The 11,905-nt window shown below is 52.6% G+C and overlaps 1 long non-coding RNA gene across 1 annotated transcript; it reads right to left on the reverse strand.

The window, feature by feature from the left end:
• Nucleotides 1-303: 303 nt before the first annotated feature.
• LOC139004813 (uncharacterized) lies at nucleotides 304-3,993 on the reverse strand. The gene is made up of 3 exons (XR_011470600.1): nucleotides 3,898-3,993; nucleotides 1,279-1,443; nucleotides 304-391 (listed from the first exon to the last, which is right to left on the reverse strand). It is a non-coding gene; the product is annotated as an uncharacterized lncRNA (long non-coding RNA).
• Nucleotides 3,994-11,905: the final 7,912 nt, after the last annotated feature.

The raw sequence follows: 11,905 nt of genomic DNA on the forward strand, positions 1-11,905 counted from the left end.
TTGAAAGATGGAAAGTTCTGGAGATGGACAGTGATGAAGGCTGCAACAATGTGAATGCCCTCAGTGCCACTGTGCTGCACAATTAAAGATGGTTAAATCACCGGATTCCATTATGTATATCTGACCACAACTGACACTGAGCCAATGACATGGAAAGACATCCCAATGTGAAGAAGACGTCCCTTGTGAACACACCTCCAGGCACAGAGGCTTCACATTCGACAGAACAATGTCCTGGGGACACCAACCCAGGTTCAGCTGCTGCTGTTCGAAAGCCAGTACTCAAGGGACAGGGTGTGATGGAGCAAAACAGGTTTATTCAAGAGCCAGCAGCTTGAGGAGATGGGGGGCTCTCACCCCCGAGATCATCTTTACATTTTTGTTTTTCAATCTTCAACCCAGGACATGTTTGCATTGATTTTAGAGAAAAAAAGAGAGAAACATCAATCAGCCACCGCACATATGCGCCCCAACCAGGGATGGGAACTGCCACCCAGTTATGTACCCAGCCTGGGTATCAGACCACAACCTTAGATACACTGGATCAGGCTCCAAGAAGCTGAGCCACCAAAACATGTATATTTGGCCAATCTCTCAAAAAGTAGGCATAGTTTTGATTCATGCACAGCAGGCAGCTATTGCTGTGTTGGTTGTTGTGATTGTTTTACTGGACAATCAAAGGGAAATGAGGTCAGTGCCCCTGGCTAAAGAGTCAGCATGGCATGTTTTAGGAATTCCTGCAGCCACACCAGTTGAAAATCATTCCTTGAAGCCAACAGGCTGTTTATCCACAGCTACATGTGAATTTGCAGGTCATTCTTTTTTTTAAAATATATTTTTATTTATATCAGAGAGGAAGGGAGAGGAATATAGAAACATCAATGATGATAGAGAATCATTGATGGGCTGCCTCCTGCAGGGCCCCTCCTGGGGATCTAGCCCACAAACCGGGCATGTGCCCTGACACGGAATCAAGTAATGACTTCCTGGTTCATGGGTTGAAGACACAGGAGCTACTTGTGAGCATGTTCGTTTGGAAATGAAATGGGGTTGGGGGGGTCAGGTGACGTGGCCCCATCGCTGCTCACCACCCTCGTCCTGAGCTTGCAGACTGAGCAGCCTGGCCTATCTGGCTTCAAACCTGACTTTCCTAACCTCCTCAGAAAGAGACAGAGGGTTCATGTGGGTTCTAAGGAGCCATGCTTTAAAAACGGTTTTCTTTTAGGAAAACAACCCTTACAAGTAGTTCCTATGGCTTTGTCTCCCCATTGGACTCACCTCGGATGCAGCACCTGGCCCTCCCTTGGTAGCAGTAGCCAACGTTCTGAGAGGGTTTTGAGCATCGGACGAAGCTGCAGACGCCCCCCATAAGGACGCATTTGTCTTCTTGGCTTTCTTTTTTTTTCTCCACCTTTTTGCCCAGACTCATGAGGAGGCCAGCACCTGTGAGGAAAAAAAAAAGACATGTCCACTTTGCAGCCGATGTGACTGCAGGAGACTTGGTGACACAAGACAAATGGCCCTTTGCAAAGCACTGCAGAGACGGTGCCTCCCAGGAACTTCGCCCCCACTGGCCTCTGGGGCTGCTCATGGAAGGGCCTGTGCCCTCTGTCTTAGGTCTATGCCAGCTGCCAGAGGTGTGTGTCCTCTATCTGAGGTCTATGCCCTCTGTATGAGGTCTGTGCCCTCTACCTGAGGTTGGTGCCCACTGAGGACAAACCAAAGCTGAGGATGAGCAGCAGGGCTGTGAGTGGGGTTTCCTTGTGCCCAGAGAGCTGTGCAGAGCACCCAATTTTCCCCAAATAAGGTTTTACCACTTCTCATTGTCACCAGAACACACGTGCACTGTTCTACAAATACTCGCATCTGTTTAAGAAATAATCCGCACTGAGCTCTGCCCTGGAGCCCTGAGCTGGCTCCTCCACTGCTCTGTCCCCCGTAACCCCCACCCCCCAGTTTGGAAGATGGAAAGTTCTTGAGATGGACAGTGATGAAGGCTGCAACAATGTGAATGCCTTCAATGCCACTGCGCTGCACAATTAAAGACGGTTAAATCAGTGAATTCCATTCACGTCTATCTGACTGCTACTGACACTGAGCCAATGACATGGGAAGACATCCCAAAGCGAAGGAGATGACCCTTGTGAACACACCTCCAGGCACAGAGGATTCACATTCGACAGAACAATGTCCAGGTGACACCAACCCAGGTTCAGCTGCTGCTGCTCCAAAGCCAGTACTCAAGGGACAGGGTGTGATGGAGCAAAGCAGGTTTATTCCAGAGCCAGCAGCTTGAGAAGATGGGGGACTCTCTCCCCAAACATCATCTTTACTTTTGTTTTTCAAATCTGACCCCAGGTCATGTTTCCATTGATTTGAGAGAGAGGGAGAGAGAAAGAGAGAGAAAGAGAGAGAGAGAGAGAGAGAGAGAGAGAGAGGAAGTGGGAGAGAGAGAGAGAGACATCAGCCACCACCCATATGTGCCCCAACCAGGGATGGAAACTGCCACTCAGGTATGTGCCCTGCCTGGGAATCAGACCACAACCTTAATGCACAGGGCCAGGACACAAGGACCATCCTAACAGGTGAGGGCAGCAGGGGTGCAATAGCGGGAAGAGGAAGGCAGACCAGGGGAAGCAGAGGCTGCTGGGTGCCAGTCAGCACTGTCTGCTCTGGTAACCACCTGGGACCAGGTCCAGGAGGCTCTGGCTTTCCTCTCCCTGCCCTGGGAAAGCTACGGAGTCCTATGGACAGTGCCATATACATTTGCCCAATTTGACCAAAAATAGGCATCATTTTGAGTCATGCACAGCAGGCAGCTATTGCTGTGTTGGTTGTTGTGATTGTTTTACGGGACAGACGAAGGGAAATGAGGTCAGTGCCCCTGTCTAAAGAGTCAGCATGGCATGTTTTAGGAATTCGTGAAGCCACACAGATGAAAATCATTGCTTGAAGCCAGAAGGCTGTTTATCCACAGCTACATGTGAATTTGCAGGTCATACTTTTTAAAAAATATATTTTTATTTATATTAGAGAGGAAGGGAGAGGGAGAGATAGAAACATCAATGATGACAGAGAATCATTGATGGGCTGCCCCCTGCAGGGCCCCTACTGGGGATCTAGCCCACTAACTGGGCATGTGCCCTGACCCGAAATCAAACAGACTTCCTGGTTCATGGGTTGAAGCCACTGGAAGTATTTATAAGCATGTTGCTTTGGTAATGAAATGAGGAGGTGTTGATGGGTCCCCAGCCCTGCTCACCACCCTCATCCTGAGCTTGCAGGCTGAGCAGCCTGGCTTGTGTCCCTTCTAACCTGGCTGTCCTAACCTCCTCAGAAAGGAGAAAAAGGGTTCATGTGGGTCCGAAGGAGCCGTGCTTTAAGAAAAAAAGGTTTTCTTGTGGGAAAAAAATGCTTACAAGAGCTTCCAATGGCATTGTCTCCCCGGAGAATCCAGGTCAAATTCAGCACCTGACCCTCTCTCTATAGCATCTTACAATCTCCTAAGTGTGTTAGCGGCACCAGCAGTGGTAGCCATTGCCCCCCAACCCCCGTTGGAGCACCAGCAGAGCTCTAAGTGGGGTTTCCTTCCACCCAGAGAGCTGTGCAGAGCATCCAGTTTGGCCCAAATGAGGTTCCTCCGCTATACACTGTCATCAGAACACACGTGCTCTGTTCCACAAATACTTATCCGCGCTGAGCAGGTTCCATCCACTGAATGAGGAAACTTTCCTACCCACTTCCCAGACGGGCACTCTGAGGCATAACTGGAGTAAAGCCGTCATATCTGTCTGATAAGTGAGGGCCTGGACAGGGCACAGTGTCTGCAGCTGTCCTCACAGCTCCCTTCACCTGGTCCCCGGCCCTGGGCACAGTGCCCAAGGGTCCCCAGCTCACCTGGGCCCACCTGGGCGAAGAGCAGGCAGAGAGGCAGCAGCAGGATGTGGAGGAGCCTCATGCTGGCTGCCAGGCTGGGCAAGGGCAGGAGGAGGAGGAGGCTTGCAGGCCCAGCTACAGGCTTCCAGAGGCCACAGCGCCTCCCTATTTATAGGGGAGAGGGTTGCGCCATCTCAGGGACTGATCTGCAGGCGTGTCTCAATCAGGGAAATTCTCACAAACAGCCCCTCCCGTGGTTCAGCTGCTCTGGGAGTCAGTGGACACACTCCCCATCCAGCTGAGGGGGGTGAGCTCTGACATGGGACCCTGAGGTGGCACCTCCACTGCTCTATGCCCCCAATCCCTGCCAGGCTGGGAGTTCTGATGAGTCCTGGAGAAGTTCTGGAGAAGGGGCTCATGCCCAGGCCCCTGGGTGGGAATGGCTCAGAGGGTTATGACAAGGGGTCTCAGGCAGCAGCGACCAGCAAGCCAGCTGCCAGCAAGCTGGCCTCAGGGTCCCCTCCCCCCGGGAACAGCCGAGCGGCTCTTTCATGGAACCCGTGGAAGCAGGTTCACCAGGAAGGCTGCTCTCTCACCCTCACTTCTTCAGGGAACTTTCTCCTTCATTGGCCAACACCAGCCTTTCTTTGTTCCTTTCTTTTTAAAAAATATGTTCTTGTTGATTTCAGAGAGGAAGGAAGAGAGAAAGAGATAGAAACCTCCATGGTGAGAGTGAATCCTTGATGAGCTGCCTCCTGCACACTCCACACGGGGTATTGAGCCTGCAACCCAGGCATGTGCACTGCCCGGGAATTAAACCTCAACCTCCTGGTTCATGGGTCGATGCTCAACCACTGAGCCACACCGGCTGGCCCACATGCTCCTTCTTGCCTGCATGTCACACAGACACCTGTACAATAGGTGGGATTGTTGTCTGTCTGTCCTATGAGGTCAATCTCACCAATGGCACTTACTTTCTAGGAGACAAGGGGCCCTCCAATTTGTCTGAGGTGAATCAGAAAGACACAAACACTAACATCTGTGGGATGCACTGGGGCCCAGGTGGTGGGAATAAGGAGGCAGGGAGGCATGTCGCCCGCCTGGCTCAGCCCAGACAACAGCCAGGTCCCTGATGGTGGGGAGACCTGGAGGCCCACATGGAGGCAGAGAGGCCTCTCATCTCCACAGAGATATGGCCTCCACATGACTACCACCTTCCCAAACTCACATGGATCCCCACAAACCTACACATGAAGGGCACAGGCATGTGGTACGGCACCACGGACAGCCACCCATCTTGCTCATGGGGTCTCCACAGGGAGGGTCTCTACACACTCAATGGGCATCTTGGGATGAAGGGGCCAATGAAGGAGGAGCCGGCGATACTCAGAGGATCCCAAGGCACTGGCACCTTAAAGAATACGCTTTCCAGCAACTCAAAGGTGTGTCTGGCTGTTGAAGAGCAACGTGGGGCATGTTTGTTACAACAGAGAAGCTCCCCGTGAACACCCTCTGCCCCGTGTCCGGCAGCTCCTCTGTCTCACTCTGTGTGACCTGGTGGGTTGATTGGTGACACCTGGTTGTTGACTTCACTCAGCAGCAGAGGGAACCCTGTGCAGCACCTCCTGGCCTCATCTCCCCTGGGGGCCAGGCCTTGTTACCTCCCCGGCCACATGCAAGTTTTGGCTTTCAGGGCTGACTGCCCTGCACAGCGCAGCCCGGCCCACACTGGGTTCTGTGATGTGTGCTGAGTGAGACAGAGGAACAAATCCAAGAGCATTAGGCTCCCGGGGAGTCTCTCTGATAAGGGCAAATCCGCACCACACCCAGGGCTCCGCCGATAGAGTGGTGCCTATTGAGGGTTGGTTAATGCCTGGACTGGACTGCACCCTGACTTCCTCTCATTCCCCCAATATCTGGCTGTGAGTCTCCAAACCAGTGCTCCAGTCTTTCTCCCTGCCTTGGGCCCGGGGTCACTGAGAACTGAATCTGCCCTGTTGCCCAAAGCCAGGCAAAGGGAAGTCAGACAAGTTGATTCCACTTCAGAGATGTCACCACAGCCCATTCATGGACCTTCTTCAGGAGGCAGAGCAACCAGAGATGCCCTCTGCAGCCCAGGAGAGAGCATGGGGTCACTGCCTAACTCCACCCGGTCTGGGGGCGCCCCCGCCAGCATCCAGAAACCTCCTCCACTAGACCCTGGGGTTACAGCGTCCTCCAATCTCCATCCATCATTCTCTTTTGTTTCCATAGCAACGCCTCTCACTGAGTGCCCACCTGCTTGCTCCCAGACCTCACCTGGCAGCACCTGCGTCACCAACTCTCGAACTGAGAGCTGACATCTAACTGGACAGGAGTGAGGCTGCTCCTGACACGGAAACAGAGCAATCAGGCCTCAGCTGGCCCTGTCCTAAGATTTCTGCCCAAAGGCTCCCAAAATGTTGAGCTGGTTACAGGACCCATGGGGAGCGAGCATGTCTCTACCAGTGATGGCGAACCTTTTGAGCTCGGCATGTCAGCATTTTGAAAAACCCTAACTTAACTCTGATGCCGTGTCACATATAGGAACTTTTTGACCTTTGCAACCATAGTAAAACAAAGATTTATATTTTGTATATTGATTTTATATATTTAAATGCCATTTAACAAAGAAAAATCAATAAAAAAATGAGTTTCTCTGTCACCTCTAACACATGTGTCAAAGGTTCGCCATCACTGCTCTAGCCCATGTCTCCCCTCAGAGGAACATGATGAGCCAGATAAGGCATGGCCACCCCGCTAACCAGGTACTTTAAAATGTTAGATTTGTCCTGTGAAGTTTTTGAAAGAAACGTCCTGGTCAAAGGGGGCGATGAGGAAGGAGTGAAGATAGAGAATGTACAAATGGACACAGGAACAAGCTACTAAAATTATGGACTCAATGGAGGTCGTGGCAGGAGGCCATGGTTCTGCGCTTCCTGTAACCAGCCTAGGTGGTTGGAGGCTTGAACTTTCCAGCCCTGAGTCAGTTCCTGATTCTCATCAGTTCCCACAGCTGCATCTTATCTCCAGATGGCCCCCCGATTACCCCCAAAGGGCTCCCCTCTCCAGACTGCCTGCCGCTCATTATGCAGGTCATCAAGCAGGACCAGACCTCCTGGCGTCCAGCTTCCAGCCTTGCCCCCCTCACCTGGACTCCTCTCAGGGTCGCTCCACAGTCCCAGATGTGAAATGTGCTGAGGGTGGAATCTCTGTCTCAGAGCAAAAGGTGCTAACTCTCCCATCAGCCCTAGAACCCACCGCTGGACACCTCAGTCCCCTCAGCTGATGAACCTACACAGGTGTGGGCTGGCCAGGAAGGTGGGCTTGGCTTGGCTGGAGGTGGCGAGACCCGGTGTAGGAGGGGGTGACACAGGAAGGGGGTGTAACCAGTCTGTCTAGCTTTTTCTGGAAGCACAGACTCTGAGAGCTAAAAGAAAGCTGGAGGGCTGCTTGGAGGAAGGAGTGGCCAACTTAGCTCCCCTTAATCAGGGACAATGGCCTAGACTGGATCCTCCTATGGGTGGGAGTCCCTCCAGGGCCTGTTGATCATTTTCTTCATTTAGACTGGAGATTGTCTGCAGTAAGAGGTTAACTAAAGAACTTATATGAATACTAGGGGCCCCAGGTATGAAATTCATTACTGGAGGGTGGGTGCCAGTAGGTTCGGTTATGCTCGATGACCTTGAAAGGAACTGTGAGCCACAAGGCTGTAGTGGGTACAAGGGCAGGTCTAGGCCCATTCTTCATGCCCCTGCCCAGCACCTCCCACAGGGGCCTCTGGTCCCCTCTCTGCTGGCAGCCCAGCTCCTGCCACAAGCACTCCCACAAACGGAAGACCGGACCCTACTCTGACCCACTGATGGTGGGGAGCGGTAGGGGCTGGTGCCATCAGCATGCCATGGTGGCTGCTGCCCAGATAGCCCCTCAGGAGCAGGGGAAGGTGGAGAAGCCCTGATGGGAGCAATAGGGCCCGGCTGCCACTGCTTGCACCCATTGACCGATGTGATCACGGACAACACTGGGTGCTGGCAGCAGAAGTGAGTGGCAGCTCCAGCTATGAATACGTGGGAGCAGGGCCTGTGCCGGTAGGAGGTGTGAGTGCAGGGCAGGACCACGGTGAGCAGGAGCAGATAATTTTCAGTATCCACCAGAGGTTCAACCCTATGACAGTGACCGGTGCCCCACCTTCATTGGGGCCCTGCTCACCTGCTCCACCATTCTGTCGCAGCCAACACCCGGCAGGTTCTTCTCACACGCTCTGTTGATCAGCACGTGTCAGCAACTGGTTGTTCGGTTGTCCACCTCTCGGTCTATTTGCATGTAAGGGTTTTATATATACAGATGTGCATAGCCATGGACACACAATAGTGCAGGGAAGGCTGGGAAGGGGAGGAGTGGGAGAGGGTCAATGGGGGCAGAAGGGGTCGACCTGCCCCCACCTGGTCCTGGTGCCCAGCACTGAGGGCCTTGCTGCCCAGAAGCCACCTGTGACTTTAGGGTGAACTCCTTCACTGTCAACCTGGCGGGACCTCCAGAACCCACGTGTCCCACACAAAGGTCACCCCTCTAACCCTTCCATTCTTCCTTCCCTCCCTGTTGTTCCTGCATCTCCTCCCCACTGGTTGTGCCCAGACCTGCTCTGCTTGTTCCCCACCTGTCCTCCATCTGCCTCCTACATCAGGGGAGGGTCCCTGGACCAGGACACAGAGGCCTCAGCCCCATCCAGCCCGTCCCACACACAGGCAGCCTTCCATTGTTGCACCTCAGCATCCTCATCTGGAAAGTGTGGTCCTGGGGATCATGGGGCTACCAGCCTCACTCCACAGGCTCAGGGGATGGTCAATGAGACGTGGGATGGCTGAGGGCTATAAGGGGGCGTCCAGAAGTAATGGGCGGTGAAATAATTGGATGTCTTCCTTGCAGCCAGAGTCTGAACAGTTTATTCATTGTTGTAACCCTACACCCAGCAGGAGCCCTGGCACAGTCGGACCCTTTACCTCCATAAGTAAATCGGTACCAGGGGAGGAGGACACATTTCAAATAAACAAGCAGCCACTGGTTTCCATGATGTCCCGACTATGATCATGGACTCGTATAATCTCATGGACTAACTGTTCTAATAAGAAGGTAATAAAAAGATGAGCAATCTCATTCGAGGCAGAGAAATGGGAGGACCGCCAGAGAAGAAAAGTCTGGTAAAGCGTGGTTCGTGTTTCCCAGTGGTTGTGCTGTGACCTATGAACCAGGAGGTCACGATTCTATTCCCTGTCAGGGCACATGCCCAGGGTTCAAGCTCAATCCCCAGTGGGGGACATTCGGGAGGTTGTTGATCAAAGATTCGCTCTCATCATTAATGTTTCTCTCTCTCTCTCTCTCTCTCTCTCTCTCTCTCTCTACCTTCTTCTCTTAAATCAATAAAGTATTTTTTAAATAATAATAAAATTTAAAAAATAAAATCAATTCACGATTCCTTGTCCAAACACAGCTCCTGACTCCCGGGTGCAGGCTCTCTCCCACTTGAGCAGGTCACCACCCTGCCACCGAGGCCCCATCCTCTACTAAATGGGGGGAGCAGGACCCAGAGTGCAGAGCTGTTTGTGAACGAATGTGATGATGGTGCTGTGGGCTCAGGGCTTGGAGATGCATCTTCTTGTCCAAGGGATCACAACAACCTTCTCTGGCAGGGACGTCCTTGCAATTCGGACACACCTGCATCCCAGAACGATCTTGCTGGAGAAGAGCCATCCCACAGCTGAGGCCTCCGCAGGTGGGCAGCCACAGCCGGCCCCGGGCACACGGTCAGTCCCCACAGGTGAGGTCAGCGTCCAGGCCTCCCCTCTCCTGCCAATGTCCTTGGAAGGCTTTCTATCAGTGCTGAGCCTGGCACCAAAAATAAAACAAACAAACAGTAGACACTACTCACTTGAGCTCAGTGCTCAGCACGGCAGGCACATACCAAATCCTCCTGCAGGCGGCCCCTTGGTCCCTTCTCAAGAAGAGGGACACATTCCTGGAGACAAGGTTCCCCAGCTTCATTGCTTGGGATTTTGAGGCTGACATGTCAGAGAAGAGCAGGAGTTGTACAGCAAAGGAGAGAGAGAGAGGAGAGGAGAGGAGAGGAGAGGAGAGGAGAGGAGAGGAGAGGAGAGGAGAGGAGAAGACAGGGGAGGGGAGGGGAGGGGAGGGTTGGGGGAGGGGAGGGGAGGGGAGGAGAGGAGGGGAGGGGAGGGTTGGGGGAGGGGAGGGTTGGGGGAGGGGAGGGGAGGGAAGAGAAGGGAAGGAAAGGGAAGGGAAGGGAAGGGAAGGGAAGGGAAGGGAAGGGAAGGGAAGAGAGAGATCTCAGTGGAGGGACAGGACCAATCCAGTGTTCCTTTTACAGCTCAGGCTTCAGGATGGGGGTTGCTGGGGAGAGATGAGCATGGCAGGTAAGAAGGGCTCTGTCTCCATGCCCCGAAACCCTGTGTAGAATTTGGAACCTTATTCCAGGGACAATGGGGAAGCACTGAAAGTCGTTTTTTTAATTTAATTTTATTTTTTTCTAGAATGGGCCTGAAGTGTTTTTCTTCTTCCATTTTTAGCAAGCACTTAGGTGATGCTGAGGTTGCTGGTCAGAGGACCATTCTAGCTATTTCAAACAACTCTAAAAGCCTATCAAATGATGTCAAATAATGTCGGAACCTAAAATGATGTCCTGGGAAGCGATTTAGCAGAAAGAAGCAAGCTATTTGCTGAATGAATAAGCCTAGTGAGCCAACCCAACATTTACATCCCAGTACACATTTGCTCTTCTTTTCCTCATTACCAGAGTAGGAAGAGGAAGAACAAAAAGAAAAATCCATCAGTGTCTCATACACATTTTAGTTTTCTAATCCCTAACAGTTCTAACTTTGCCTCAGCTGTTTTTTGTTTTGTTTTGGTTTGGTTTTGGGTTTTTTTTGTCTTTTTTTTATTGCTTAAAGTATTACAAAGAGTACTACATATGTGTCCTTCCTCCCCCCCTTGACATTCCCCGGGCCTCCCCTACGAGCTGCACGTGTGTCTGCTGCTCCTCGGATGAGGGCAGGCTGCTCTTGCAGCTGCTGTTCCTCGGATGGGGGTGGGCTGGGTGAGGCTGGCGCTCCTCAGTTGTGGGCAGGCTGCTCCTGTGGCTGCTGCTCCTCAGACAGGGCAGGCTGCTCACGTGTTTGCTGCTCCTCAGATGAGTAAGCGGGTCTCTCACACAGCTGACAGCTGCTGCTCCTTGGACAGGGTCAGGCCACATGAGGCTTCTGCTCTTAAGCCTGGGCAAGCTGCTCATGGGGCTGCTGCTCCTTGGAATAGAGTGGGCTGGTCACGTGTCTGCTGCTTGTGTGGTTGCAGTGCCCCGGCTAAGGCGTTGGGCCAGTCAGGGGTGAGCACGCTTCAGAACTCACAGGAGCCTGAGCCCAGGGTGGCTGGAGATTCGTTGACCATAGGACCCCAGCCTAGGTAGCAGGTCCCTGGAAGGGGTGTCTATAGAGTCCCAGGTGTTATATGAGGGCACCCTGGGTGGGGATGAGGCCTGGCTCCCAGTAACAGCAGCTCTCCCCTTAAAAACACTAGGCTTCTGAGGACGAGCTGGCCTCCTGGAACTGCTTACACGGTAGCAGAGGCTGTCTACTAAGGCGCGCCCATGTAGCCTGACCCCGAAGGCCCTGCGAGACTATCTGTGCCTCACTCACATACACACGCACACATCCCACATGAACACACTCTCCTCTTTTGGTCCTTCACTGACTCACACTCTCTCAATCACTGCAGCCTTCTTCCTGCCTCTGTAGTTGGGTCTGGGGTGTTATTGACCCATTCCTGGATGGAGTTTCCTCTCCAGGTGTCTGGTTATGAGGCTCACTCGAAAGTCCATTTTTTAAAAAAAAAAATTGAATGAAAGTATAGATAACACAGATTCACCATGTTGACCAATGATGCATAGCAGATGCTCAGAAGACACTCGGCAAGTTCTCCCAGCTGTGCACTCAGGGGCGGGAGG

Source organism: Myotis yumanensis, unplaced genomic scaffold, assembly GCF_028538775.1.
Source record: "Myotis yumanensis isolate MYYU_CA2020_CCGP unplaced genomic scaffold, mMyoYum1.0.hap1 SCAF_3, whole genome shotgun sequence".
Lineage (NCBI taxonomy): Eukaryota > Metazoa > Chordata > Mammalia > Chiroptera > Vespertilionidae > Myotis > Myotis yumanensis.